The sequence below is a fragment of the Myodes glareolus genome, chromosome 10, assembly GCF_982192425.1.
Source record: "Myodes glareolus chromosome 10, mMyoGla1.1, whole genome shotgun sequence".
Lineage (NCBI taxonomy): Eukaryota > Metazoa > Chordata > Mammalia > Rodentia > Cricetidae > Myodes > Myodes glareolus.
Window position 1 is genome coordinate 8,828,228 of NC_142035.1, and position 14,578 is coordinate 8,842,805.

General features: G+C 41.8%; 1 protein-coding gene across 2 annotated transcripts in view; it reads left to right on the forward strand.

Moving 5' to 3' along the window:
• Positions 1-951: 951 nt before the first annotated feature.
• Positions 952-14,578, forward strand: part of Znf217 (zinc finger protein 217) — a 45,518-nt gene continuing 31,891 nt past the window's right edge. The window contains exon 1 of one of the 2 annotated variants that reach the window (XM_048441173.3): positions 952-1,073. The gene's annotated coding sequence lies outside the window, so the exon portion shown is untranslated. Of the gene's footprint in view, positions 1,074-9,614; positions 9,719-14,578 lie in introns of those variants that run through there. The other variant, XM_048441179.3, reaches the window with a different exon arrangement.

Sequence of the window (14,578 nt, forward strand, 5' to 3'; positions counted from 1 at the left end):
TACAGACTTTCACCGAGCACTTGTGTTTCTATTTGTAAGTTTGTTTTGGTTTAAGACAATCTACATAACCTTAGCTGACCTGGAGCTCACTAGGTAGATTAGGCTGGCCTTAAGCTTGCCTTCTTGCCTCTGCCTCCTGAGTGTTGGGTTGAGAGGAACATATATATATATATATATATATATATATATATATATATATATATATATATATGCTGTCCTGGAACTCACCGTGTAGAGCAGGCCAGCCTTGGGGTAGAGATCTGCCTCCCATCTGCAGTTATTAAAGGTATGTGCTACTACTGCAAGGCAGATAGTCTTCTAGGGACCATTAGAATGTAGGAGAATGAATTATAGACAGTCTACCCCCGGTGATAGAAACATCTCTGGTCAGCTTGATAACCCATTTCCACTGTAAAAGCAGTTTTCAATTCTACGCTTGTGTGTGCTTCAAAACATACAAAAATAAGTGGGGAAAAAAAGATATTTTAATTGCTTTCAAATGTTCCAATAAACTCAGACCCAGAAACTGTTGCTCAGCACTTCCTTGCCAGATTATGGCAGGCTTGTTTGCCAAATCTCCCTAAACTCTCACCTCCTCCTTCCAATCTTAGGAAGTGCTGCTGGCTGGTCAGTTTGCAGAGGGCTTAAACCTTCAGATGTCCCGGGAAAGATGCAAACAGCAGGTCACTATTCTGAAAACCACCCAAAACTTAAGGAACAGAAAAAAAGGTCACAGATTTCCCCCAAAGAAAGAGCGTATATTTACTTTACATTCTTGTTTAAATAATTCATTATTTTCATAGTTCCTATTGACAGCCTCCCAGTTAACTGCCTGTCTGTGACTAAGGAAATAACCTCAACCAATGAAGATAGGTGAGGAAATATCAGTAGGGCCAGGAGGCCCAAGGTTGCTATCTAACAGTCCCGACAACATCGGCAGTTTCTGCAGGCACCGCTGCCTGGCCAAGGAGCCTGGAGTGCCTGAGCTAAGAGAGCTTCAGAGGATGACTAACTGCCGATGCGCACGGTTCCCGCTGGATTCTAGATGAGCAGAACAGAATCTACCAGCCGTGGTAGGTGTCCTTGTGTCCTAGACAATAAAGCATAGAGTTAATTAGTTAATTTCTGAGGACAAGATCTCAAGGAGCCCAGGCTGATTTCAAATATGCGGTAAAGCAGAACATGACCTTGAACTTCTAAACCTCTTGTTTCCCACTCCCTAGCACTGGGATTAAAGGTTTGGATTGCTATATTACTATATACGTGGTGCCAGGGCTTTGTTCATAGTAGGCAACTATTCCACACTTCCTAGATGTATAATAATAATATTTTTATGCTATATATAATAGTAATAATAATAATAATAATTTTAAACATAAAGCAAAGAAAGCCAGCCTACAAACCACAATCCCAGAGAATTTAGACAACAATGAGGACACTAAGAGAGACTTACATAGATCTAATCTACATGGGAAGTAGAAAGTAGAAAAAGACAAGATCTCCTGAGTAAATTGGGAGCATGGGGACCTTGGGGAAGGATTGAAGGGGGGAGGGGAGAGGCAGGGCGGGGAGCAGAGAAAAATATAGAGCTCAATAAATATCAATAAAATAAATAATAATAACTATTATTATTATTATTTATTTCTTTGTTATTTTACATTGCTTCAGATGGAGCCCAGGGACATGAAGGTCTCAAAGCTTTGAATCATAACTGCTGTGTTGGCACATGCCTTTAATCCCAGCACCCAGGAGGCAGAGGCAGAGGCAGGCAGATCTCTGTGTGAGTTCAAGGTCTACAAAGCCAGTTTTAGGACAGGTTACACAGAGGAACCCTGTCCCAAGAAACCAAAACCAAAACAAAAGAAAAGAAATCTTTGAATCATTCTAAGACATTTCGTGTCTCCCTGATGGTTGACAGGTCCTGCTTAACCTGGGAATGCAGAGAGCTGAAAGGTTTTCAGTAGCTTTGGAAAAATAAATAACAGGGTAAAAATTGGTTTCTAGTTCTTCTCTCTTGAGGAAAATGTACCCATACGTCTGAGCGGCCCCCTTTCCTCCTAACCCTTATCTTTAGGTTTACATTAAAATAATTTTAATAAAATCCCTAAATCTACTTCATTAAAAAAAACAAAATGCTTTCTAATACACAGACAGGGGTAAAAGGAGTCAGTTCTGAGAGTTAATTCAGATCCCATCATTGTTGATTATTTAGTTCTGTTTAGGAGACAGGGTTTCTCTGTAGCTCTGGCTACTCTCTGGGTAGACCAGGCTGGCCTCACTCAGAGATCCACCTGCTTCTACCTCCCAAGTGTTGGGAATAAAGCGTGTGCCACCACCAACCACCAACCAGATTTTTTTTTTTATGAGCAAAATTTCTGTTAGATGCAAGCATTATCCCCCACATATTGGTTAGATCAATATCATTTCAAACTGGATTTCTTTGACGTTGACCGATTTCATGTCTTTGGTTAAGGATTTTGTCTAGTAATGTAGTATGTTTGCAAATGTTTTTTTATTTTGTTTTGGTATTTGAACTCAAGTCCCTTCCTGTGACCTACGAGCATTCTTCCTTCAGCCATCCTCCCAGGACCTGTACTGTATGTACTAAATATATAAGGTCTACCCAAGGGATCTGCTTACAAAATCTAATAAATGATGCGAAAAATGCAAGTCTGTGACTTATGCTTCCATAAGGGTGGAAGTTTAGTACTCAGATGTTTCCTGAGCCTGTCAGAGTGCTGGGATACAGGCGGAAGCCACTATATTTGGCCCTATGATTGTGTCTTACAAGGGAAATGGAGTCAGGGCAAGTGACAAACTATGGGTTTTACATGTGCCTCTAATATAAAAATTCCAGGATCCATTCATCAATCTATCCATTTATTTATCTATATACATGTTTATTTGTTTTGGTGCTGGTTGTTAACATTCTAAACTGGCGTTCAACTGTTAATGTACATCCTTAATTCAGCTCACCGAGGTCATTGGTTCGCCACAATTGTCTGTTAAACCTCACATAGTTCTTATGTTAAGTAAATGTATTTCAGAGAAGCATGGAAGCTCACACCTTTAATTCCCTGCACCGGGGAGGTAGAGGCAGGACAATTGTTGAGTTCTAGGTCATCCTGGGTCACAGTGCAAAACTCTGTCTCAAAATAAGTTAAAAGGAAAACAGATAAAATAAAATAAATGTATTTCAGATATGTATATATATGGTATATATGTAAAACACACATATGTGTGTATGTATATGTCCATATATATTTGTCTTTTATTTTTTTGAAATCTGGCCTCACTACCTGGCTTTGCCTGAAACCTGCTGTGTAGAAGATCCACCTGCCACTGCTGGGGTTAAAGGTGTGTGCCACCACACCCAACCTAAATGTTCTTGTTTGGAGGCAAGATCTTCCAATATTTCCAAGAAGGCTGACTTTATTAAATCTTTATTCAATCCTCCTTACCAGTTGGCATGTGCCTCAATGCCTGGTTTAAACGTGTGTGTGCTTGTGTGTTTTCTTTTTGAGACACGGCCTTGCTGTGTAGTCCTGGCTGGCCTCCTTCTGCCTCTGTCTTCTAAGTGTGGAGATTACTGCTACAAATCATTCTGCCTTATTCACAGTTAAAGCAAACAGAAATCTATCAGAAGGAAAACACAGTTTGAGGAAGAAGAACAAGTAAATGAGGAAACGGGACAGCGTAAGGTGCACAGTCTTTAGGCAGGGGGGTCACAAGCTCCAGACCAGCCTGAGGGAACACCTTGTCTGAAAATAAACACATGAACAAACACAGAAGGACCATGGAACACAATATGTCGGGGAATTGGGCTCTACCAATGTACAAACTGATATTTTTCAAAATAGTTTACCAGTTTATAAAAAGCCTGATAAATCTGTCTCCTTTGGGTCAACCCCTATTACTTAAAAAAAAAAACCAAAACTCTGGCCTGGCAGGATTCCAGCACTCTGGCCTTAAAGAAATCCTGTCTTGAAAAACAAAAGCAAAAGCAAACAAACAAAACCACACAAAAACTCTGGACAGGAGTCGTGGTCCTTCTTTGAAAACCTAGTCCTTTTGAGGTTGACTATAATTCCATTTTAAGGGGCTGAAGTAGAAGAAGTACCACGAGTTTCCACCAGCTGGGGCTACCCAGTGAGACCTGTTTTTTTTTCTTATTGTTGTTGTTTGAAACAAACAAAAAACTACAGAAGGCGAAATCGACACATAACAAACTCCTCTGAACTCTATCCGAAGTAACTCTGGCTGTATTCAAATCCAGTATTTACAAGGAAAAAAATATTCTGTGAAAATATGATTTTTTTTCCTTTAGTTTACAGTAGTTTTGCCACCCATTTTCCCAATCTGATCAAACATGCCACCTGGGACAGCCATGTAATCTCGCCTGGCAATCTTCCTCAAGGCTTTGTCTTCAGAAGGCATCATAGACTTGATTCCAGTAACTGGTACTAAAAAGGAAACTTCTGGCCACCTGGCTTAGTATCATTTGCCTATGAATAGCTGAGGAAGCTGTTTTTATTATTTATTATTTTGACAGTGTCTCACGATGTAGCCCTGGCTCTCCTGGAACTCACTTTGTAGACTACACTGGCTTCAAACTCACAGAAATCCCCATGCCTCTGCCACTGGAGTACTGTGACCCTGCAAAGATAGCTGTATTTTCAAATTGGTCGAGTAATTATCTATTCCTTACTGTGATCTCCAGATACATGGGGTATGTCTGAAGTCTTGAAGCTTCATCCGGTAAGCATTAAGAACAAGAGAATGGTGTGTAACGCAGAATAGAGTAGAACGCAATAAATTAAGCAGCGCAGTCTGTGTTTTAGGCTTTTCCCCATTGTCCTGTATGTGGACCTGTGGTGTGTTGAGCACACTGTGTCTTGGGCGAAATGGGAACTGCTCTGGCGGAAGTGGACTGCTTCTGATACTGCTAATTAAGGAATGTGGAACCCTTCCTTTCTGAGTCAGCACCGAGGTATGTAGAACTCTGCCCAGCTCTCTGCTTACTGCCTGGAAGTTTAGAAAGAAAACCAAGCTGCTGTGGCCAGCTAACATTTAAGAAGCAGGAAGGAGGCGCAGCGTGTGCGTGCCTGCCTGCGTGCGTGTGCCGGCTTAAATGGTTCCTGATCTTTGAAAGGGTTCGCTACGGCAGCTTGTGCTTTTATCATCTGGTCATATTTACAGCATAGTTCTGATGGCACAGTGCTGTCCCAAGAGAACATCGCATGCACCGGTAACAGGCATCGGTTTTCAGTCAGTAGGACTTTCCAACAGGGAAAATATCTCACCAGGCTAGATTTTTGTTTTGGGCAAAGACATCATCTTTCCTTTCAAAGTCTGTTCCCGGCAGGTTTATGGGAAATAATTAGAAAACCAGGAAGTAGAGACAAGGTTATTCGTATTCCATTATTGAAAAAGAAGACTGTTTGGAGATATTCTGAACAAATCTGAAGTGTATGTTTGTAAATAGAAAAGCAAAAATAGTAGAACAGTCCTCCCCAAACCCAACCCGGTACTACAATTTCAAAACGTTAATCACAAATGTTTCCAATCTCTTATAATTCGGGAATTTTTTTCTTTGTTTTTTAATTTGTCAAAATACTATAAGTTATTTGTAGGCGTATTAAAGAGGTCCACAAGAGAGAAAATAAAAAAATAAAAATAGAGAATAAACAAACAAAAAACAAAACAGAGGTCCACAAGAGCCCGGAATGGAGTATACAAAGGTTTATTTAATAACAGCTCTTATTTATCGTGCCAGTTTTCTATAGGTTTCTGTATAAATCTCTCTCTCTCTCTCTCTCTCTCTCTCTCTATATATATATATATATATATATATATATAGTTATGAATTATTAGAGAATTTTGCGCATGCTATATATTTTACAGATAGTTTGTTGGTATCACATAATAGTTAATCCATACTAAAAATTTCCATAATAAGAAAGTGTCTTCACTTTTTCTTTGTTCGTCACGTTTTATGATTTGTCTGGATGTACAAACCCCGGAACACAGCTGAGGTCAGAGGACAGATGTTGGGAGTGAGCTTGTTCCTCTTACCTTGTAGGTCCTGGGAATTGAACACAGGTCATGCAGCTTGGCACCCAGTGCCTTTACCAACAGAGCCATCTCCCTGGCTTTATATTTTTTTTTCTTGTTTAGTGGGGGAGGTGTTTTGGGTGTCCTGGAACTCACTATGCAGACCAGGCTGGCCTTGAACTCACTGAGGTTCACCTGCCTCTGCTTCCTTAGTGCTGGGATTAAAGGTGTGTGCCACCACTGCTAGGCTGGTTTAAATTTCTTGTTTCTTTATTTTGGTTTTCTCTCTGAGATAGAGTCACATTATGCAGCCTCGCTGACGCTCTTGCTTCAGTCTTTTAGGGGCTGGGATTTCAGGCTTGGACCACTTGTGCAACGGGGTTAAACATTTTCATATGTGCTAATATCTTCTTCTTCTTCTTCTTCTTCTTCTTCTTCTTCTTCTTCCTTTATAAAAAAAAAAACGGTTTGTGGGTTTTTTTTTGTTTGTTTGTTTGCTTGTTTGTTTGAGACTCAAGTCCTGCCTCTGCCTCCCAAATTCTGGTATTAAAAGAGTATGCCACTATGCCTATCTTAATTCGTATTATTTATTTATTTATTTTCGAGAGAAAGTTTTCTTGTGTAGCCCTGGCTGTCCTGGAACTTACTCTGTAGACCAGGCTGACCTCAAACTCACAGAAATCCACCAGCCTCTGCTTCCCAGGTGCTGGGATTAAAGATGGGTACCACCACCTCCTGGCTTTGATTTGTAAAATTTTATTTATTTAATTATTTATTTTTTTTCTGTTTTTTCGAGACAGGGTTTCTCTGTAGCTTTGGGGCCTGTCCCAGAGCTAGCTCTTGTAGACCAGGCTGGCCTCAAACTCACAGAGATCCACCAGCCTCTGCTTCCTGAGTTCTGGGATTAAAGATGAGTACCACCACCTCCTGGCTTCGATTTGGAAGATTTGTAAAATTTAAAAAGTCTTATTGCATCTTGGATTTTCCATTTGTTATCAAAACCATTTCCCAGTGGGCTATTAAAAATTAAAATTTCAATTAATTAATTAGAGAAAAGGTCTCCAGAAACTCAAACCGTCTTGATACTTTCTATGTAGGCAAGGATGACCTGAAAGCCCGGGTACCCCAAGTACTGGGATTACATAAAAGTTCTGATTTAATCTTTACAGATAATTTTATTTTTATATATAACTATGGGTATCTCTGTGTGTATGTGCACAGGTGTGCAGGTACCAGATGAGGCCAGAAGGTCGTGGTTATTCCATGTGGCTAGGATTACAGGCAGGTCATGAGTAGCCGTTGGTGGGTTTTGGGATCTGAGCTTTGAACCTCTGCAAGAGTTGCAAACTGCTTACTAAATGAGCCCTTAAATCCAGGATTTGATTTAAAAATGGCAGTGCCTGCAAGTGTGGGGTAACTCCTTTGACTTGGGGAAGCCTTGCATTCTCTCTTTTCAGCCATTGTTCCTGCATCTTCTCTCCTAAGAACTCTTTCTCTTTGGGGCCTGGGTCCTTCGGCTCCAATCCAGCACTGTTACCGGTGCACCCAGCTGTACGGATGTCTGTAAGGTCCTTGCCTGCCTCCCGGCTATGTGTAGAAACGGACTGTACCAATTTACATTTCATTTACAAAGGCTGAGAGAGGCCCTAGAAGATGCTCAAAGTCGGAGGTTTTCAGAGTTCCTATAAATCACTGGCTGCAGGAGGCTGGCTTGTGTTGGTCACGTGACCGCGCTCTTCGGAAAGTAAACACACATTTTCTTTAGCTATCAAAACACGGGCTTCGAGCACTGCCAAACAACCACAAAGTGAGTTAGATTAAAAGGGGAAACCGGAGGACTTGTCGAAAATGTGGTAATGAAACGTTTTCCACCTGGGCCTGGAAGGGTAGGAGAGGTGACGCTGTGATCCACAGGCCACTGCAGTGTGACCAGGGCTCTCTCCATTTACTGGTATTATTATTATTATTATTATTATTATTTTCTTTTTTTCTTTTTACAGTGAATACTGTATTTGGCTGGTTCCATATGGCTGGTTCATGAAGCAACACTGCTGAACACTTTTGGCAGCCTCAGGAAAGGGGGGTTCCCTCTCCGGTCCCACTGTGCTGGGCAGTAGAGGATTAAGCCAGAGCCATTTACACAAATTCTACTTTGTTTTCTTGGGGACACACTGTTTTTGTTTGCGGACTTCCAATCACGCTGTTTATTCTGTTCCTAGCATTCTTGTTTCCTTTAAGGGATATATCGCTGGCTCACAAGTTCTTGCAGGAAATACAGCTCTGTTGGTTTGGAGGTTTATGACTGCACCCCTCCCCCCACCCTTTTGAGGAAGAGAAAGAAAACTCTTTATGTGAGGAAGAACAATGATAAGATACCAGGGTAGTAGTTCTTTGTTAAAAAAAAAAAAGCAGGTTTTCTTTAATTCTTTCACGTTTTCTTGCATATGGATCATTCCTACTTCTCAAAAGCCCTTTTCTTTTAAATTCCCCTTTTCTTAGCTGGGCAGTGGTGGGGCACACTTTTAATCCCAGCACTCTGGAAGTGGATCTGAGTTTGAGGCCAGTCTGGTCTAAGACGCCCTGGCTTCATATACTTTGTAAAAGTTTTTTTTTTTTCCAACAATTAAAAAAAAGTGTTTTGTTTTTTTGTTTGTTTGGTTTTTTTTTTTCGAGACAGAGTTTCTCTGTGTGGCCCTGACTGTCCTAGAATTCTCTTTGTAGACCAGGCTGGCCTCAAACTCACAGAGATCCGCCTGCCTCTGCCTCCTGAGTGCTGGGATTAAAGGCATTTGCGCCGCCACCTGACTAAGTTTTTATTTATTTATTTATTTATTTATCTATTTATTTACTTACTTACTTATTTGGTTTTTGAGACAGGGTTTCTCTGTAGCTTTTGGAGCCTGTCCTGGAACTAGCTCTTGTAGATCAGGCTGACCTCAAATTTACAGAGATCTGCCTGCCTCTGCCTCTTGAGTGCTGGGGTTAAAGGCATGTGCCACCGTGCCACCACCGGCCAACTTTTTTTTTTTTTTTAAACTAAAATTTTGAAAGGAAAAATTGTCAAAGCGATTGAATCACAAAGTTCTTTGTGTACTGGGAAAGAGGCAGAGATTTGTGGCTGATGCTATTTTGCTGGCCGTCACTGCAGGCCTCATCTTGAGATTTCAGGCCTTTCTAGGAATGTGACTCAGTGGTAGAGCACTTGGCTGGCATCCATACCGTCCTGGGGTCCCCCTTCCCCTGACCCCCAGGTCTGCAGAAGCTGAGGTATCCACACAAGTCAGCCCCAGTTACAGAGTGACTTGGAGGCCAGCCTGGGCTACATAACACGCTCGCTGCCTCTGCCCTCAATGTTAACCCATTATCCCAGCTGTTCCACCAACAGCACACAACCAGGCTGAGCAGCCATGGCAGGCTTGAGCACCGGAAATCCATGAGAGCTGCAGCGCTCATTTCCGGTGGTCTGCTGTTCGTGCGGCCACGCCCTAATCTCGTGTTTAGGGTTGGCTCAAGTCAGGTCCTCGCAGGCTCATTGGTAGCATTTTTGCTGGCCCGCCCTCCTGCTGGTCTTTAAAGCAGGCTGCCTTCCGCCCGAGACCAGAATTGCAGAGGAATTTCTTCGTGCTTCTCCGTGGTGAATTCATTGACGATTTTCCCCAGTAAGGTATGTGCTTCGGACAGTTGCACCTGCTGTGTTCCATACCGGGCGGTCTAGCTGAGGATTGCCTTTAGAGTCAGCAAATCTAGGCTCAAATCCAACGCCCACCCCCTCTCCCCAGTGAACAAGAACATGTGGCTGTGGTTGTCTGCTTCTTGGCCATTGGTGTTCTGTGTCAGTTTGACTACTTGGTGACGTCGAACCCAGTGCCGCCCCAGCTCTGTGTTCATTTTGTATTTCAAGACAGGCTACACTGTAAGAGGGTTGGCGTTGAACTCATTCTGTAGCCCAGGCAGGCCCTTGAATTTTGTAACCATTTGTTTTCGGAGTGGCTGGGGATTACAGGCGTAGAATCAGTGGTCTTTAAGGTGGTGGTCTTGTCTTATGGAGTGCTTGGTGTGGGCCAAAATCCCCAACACAGAGAGTGTCCCCAAGTACCCTTTCAGCTTGTAAAATGGGAGAAACAGAGGCAGCGAGACTTAACATCCAGGTGGTGAAGGTGGGCTAGCGAAGCCTTGGTTTGAACCTCAGAAGTCTAAGTCAGTATCAAGGACATACAACGGAGGGGTTCTTATAGTCTTATGGGGGTGAGTCCATTCTTAACCTTGTCTCAGATTGTATTTGTTTTGACCCGGAAGACCTATTCAGGAAGTGTTTGCTGATTGTGATGACCCAAACCCATCATAAATGTTATTGGTGTTTTGATTGGGTCTGAAATACCATATGGTTTCCTTTCTGCCAGAGAACCTTAAATAAGAGAAGGTAGTAATCAGAAAGTTTGCTCATCTTGGATTGCCTATTTTCTTTTATATACAAGAGTATTTATTTGAGACTAGATCTCACGTAGCCCAGGCTGGCCTTGAACTGATCCTCCTCTGTCGGCCTTCCTAGTGCTGCTGGGATTTATAGGCATTAATAGGATACTTGGCTTACTTTTTTGCCTTTTTTTTGTTTTTGTTTTTTTTTTGTTTTAGACAGAGGGAACATAAACTTTATAAAAGGAAAAGAGAAAAAAGATTCCCAGAGTCAGAGAGGAGAGAGGTTCCAAGGGTGAATACTTATTATTTTTGGTTTTTCAAGACAGAGTTTCTCTGTAGCTTTGGAGCCTGGCCTGGAACTCACTCTGTAGACCAGGATGGCCTGGCGCTCACAGAGATCCACCTGCCCTCCATGAACTCTTTAATTCTGCCGCCATCTCCCAAGTGCTAGGATTACAGGTGTATGCCAGCATGCCTGGCTCTAAGAAGATTTACATACCTCAGCTACTCAGAATTTATTCTGTAGCCAGGCAAGATTGTGTAAATGTTTTATCCATCTGCCTCAGTCTCTTAAATGACTGGGATTTTAAGTTTACCAAAGTCACTTAGTTAATATTGGCTCCGAGTATGACCTCAGGACATGTTTTCTTGTTTTTCCTTTTTGTTTCTTTTCTTTTTTTGTTTTTTGCTTTTCCTCCTTTATCCTAAGACAGGGTTTCTCTGTGCTACTCCCTGGCTGTCCTGGAGCTCCTTTGTAGACCAGGCTGGCCTCCGATTTATAGAGATCCACCTGCCATTGCCTCCCAGTGCTGGGATTAAAGGTGTGTGCCACCACACCTGGCCCTTTTTGTTTCTTTTTTTCTTTCTCTTTTTGTTTCTTCTTGTTGTAAAGGTGACCTGGAAATTGGACACACCTACTTCTGTGTGTGGCTGCAGCAGGTGTGGTCTGCTTTACTGTCTGAGGAGACTACTTAATCATTGAGCCAGTTTGTTCTGTGCCCATACCATGGCCAGGAGATGCCAGGCAGTTGATTGGTATTGCCTTAGGTCAGTTTATTAAGTGGTTTCCATGCCAGGCTGGTCTCCTTGTTCTTTGAGTGTTTGGTCCCTAAACCTGGAATGATCTAACTTCCAACTTTTACAAAAAGAAAAAACTGCCGGCATTCAGTGTGTCCCTGGAGGCCCTCTCCTGACTCTGCCTTCCAGACCCTGTCTGCTTGCTTCTGAGCCTTCGAGGCAGGCAGTCTCCAGAGTGCTTCCCCTGGCTGTGAGGACTAACCTAACCCTCTGAAGAGAAGGCAGGCCCTTGAAGGGGAGATCTGCTTACTCCGGGTCGTGGAAGGAAGTGTCTCAACAACGGATCTTGTATTTAATTACATAACCATGCCCCTGCATTTTTCATCTACTCATGCAGGTTGTTCTTACAGAATATAAATATTTAAGACCAGGTGTGGCACACACCTTTAACCCTAGCGTCAGAGAGGCAGAGGCAGGTGGATCTCTTTGAGCTCCAAGTCAGCCAGGGTTACATAGTGAGTGCCCTTAAAAGAAAAAATTGTCGCGCGAGGTTGGACCCAGGGCTTTTTGTACATGCTACACTAGTATGTACCACAAGAATGTACCACACGTCATTCTAGGTGCTGGAGACACAGCAAGAAACCAGAAAGGACAAAGTGCCTATCCTCAAACATACTGGAATTTGTTTTATTTTATTATTTTTATTTTTTCCAAGACAGGGTCTCTCAGCGTAGCCCTGACTGTCCTGGAACTTACTCTGTAGACCTGGCTGATCTCGAACTCACAGAGATCGGCCTACCTCTTCAGTGCTGGGATCAAACGCATGTGCCATTTCATCCTGCCCAGAATGGACATGTGATATGAACAGTATTAGATCCTAACTAGTATTGAGGGAAGAATGGGGACACTGACAGGGCTGTTAAACAGCCCACAAAGGCTTCGCTTTTCTTAGGTGCTGGAATTAAACTCCAGATCTTTTTTTTTTTTTCCTATTTGGGTTTTTCAAGACAGGGTTTCTCTAAACTCAGAATCTTCTACAAAGCTCTGTAACCACAGAGCTGCAAGCACTGTATATTGCTTTGTACATGTATGTGGTACTTGGTGTACCAGGGGAATTTGAAAGTCAGGCAAGGGCAGACAGCAAGAAGGAATAAATACAATGCTCATCAAATGTTTGTAAAATTATATTTCTAGGGCTGGGATGTACCTCAGTGGCAGAGACTCTTGCCTAGTATGCACAAGGCCGTGGATGCAATGCACAAAAAAAAAAAAAAAAAAAGTATATGCCGGCTCCACACCTGGTGGAGAGGCAAAAAAAAAAAGTATTTTTAGATGTGTGTGTGTGTGAGTACATTTATAAACATATATATATATATATATATATATATATATATATATACACACACACACACACACACACATATACACACACACATTTGAATTAGGGTGTCACTGTAGCCCACGCTGGTTTTTTTTTTGTTTTTGTTTTTGTTTTTGTTTTTTGAGACAAGGTTTCTCTCTAGCTTTAGAGCCTGTCCTGGATCTAGCTCTTGTAGAGATCTGCTTGCCTCTGCCTCCCAAGTGCTGGGATTAAAGGCCTGCGCCACCACCGCCTGGCCCAGGCTATTTTATACAAAAACAAGAGCACAGTTTATTTCCTTTTGATTGGCCTATGTTTATCTGTGGGATACAATGCCATGTTTAAAGGTATGCAGTAGAATGAGGAAATGAAGAAATTATGTTACATTATCTTATTTATATATTTATATTGCTGTATGCTTTGAAAAAAATTTTTTGTTTGTTTGTTTGAGACATGGCTTCTCCGTAGTTCAGTTTTCCTGGAACTTGCTCTGTAGTGTGAGTTTTCTACCTGCCTCTGCCTCCCAAGTTGGTGGGATTAACGGCATATGCTGCCACAGTTAGCCAAAAAGTTTTTCTTAACATTTAGATTTTTTTATATATTTACTTTTTTTTTTTTTTTTAAAAGACAAAGTCTTGCTATGTATCCCAGCCTGGCCTAGAATTTACTAGACAGTTTAGGTTGGCCTGGAACACTTGGTGATCCTCCTGCCTCAGCTTCTTAAGCATTGGGATCATATGCTGGTACTACCATACTTGATAATATTTAAACTCTCTTTATACGTTACACACACTCACACACATACACACACTATATATGTATATACATATACTCATATATATGTATTTGCACATACACTTACGTATACATACATTTTAGTGTTGAAAGACAGGATCTCTGTTATGTAGCCTTGGCTGTCCTGAAATTTGCTGTATAGACTAGGCTGGCTTTAGACTCACAGAGGTCCACTTCCTTCCACCTAGAGTTCTGAGATTAAAGGTGTGTACTGTCAATACCATTATTATTTTACACATTAGTACATAATCAGCCACATTCATGCTGTTTGGTAGATCTCCGGGAATGTTTTCTCCTGCCTAACTCAGGTCTCCAACCTCGGATAACTTTTTTTGTGTGTGTTTTTGAGACAGGGTCTCTCTATGTAGCCCTGGCTGTCCAGAACTCTTTCTGTAGACCAGGATGGTAGGGACTTCACTTATTTTTGAGACAGTTTCTCAAGTAGTCTTGGCTGGCCTCAAGTTTGTGCAATAGCCTCGGATGACCTTGAGCTTCTGACCATCCAGTCTCCACTGCTGTTGGGGGCTTACAGGTGCCCCACCACACCTGATTTAGTTACTTATTTGTATTCTACTCTGAGTTCAGTTTTTCAGATGCTGCAATTTGAGGATGGAGTGTTGGTCTTTTTGTTTTTGTCTTATGTCATGCAATTATGTGCGTATAGGCCACTAATTTATAATTATCTAGAGAAATATAAAATACCTTACATGCAAAAGATGAAAACATTTATCACCAGATTTTTTTTTTTTCTTTCCTCAGTCAAGATGTAGTGATTTTTGTGGAGCCTTTCCTGACTTCCAGCACGTGCAGGAGAGCAGCTCCTGAGTTCCTGGTTTTCTGTTTTGGAAGGCGTGCCTGTAGATATCCATACATATGCAAAGCTGTTTTTGTAAATGAAATTGGCAGACTTAGATTATTGTGTCAGTTCTTGCCTTG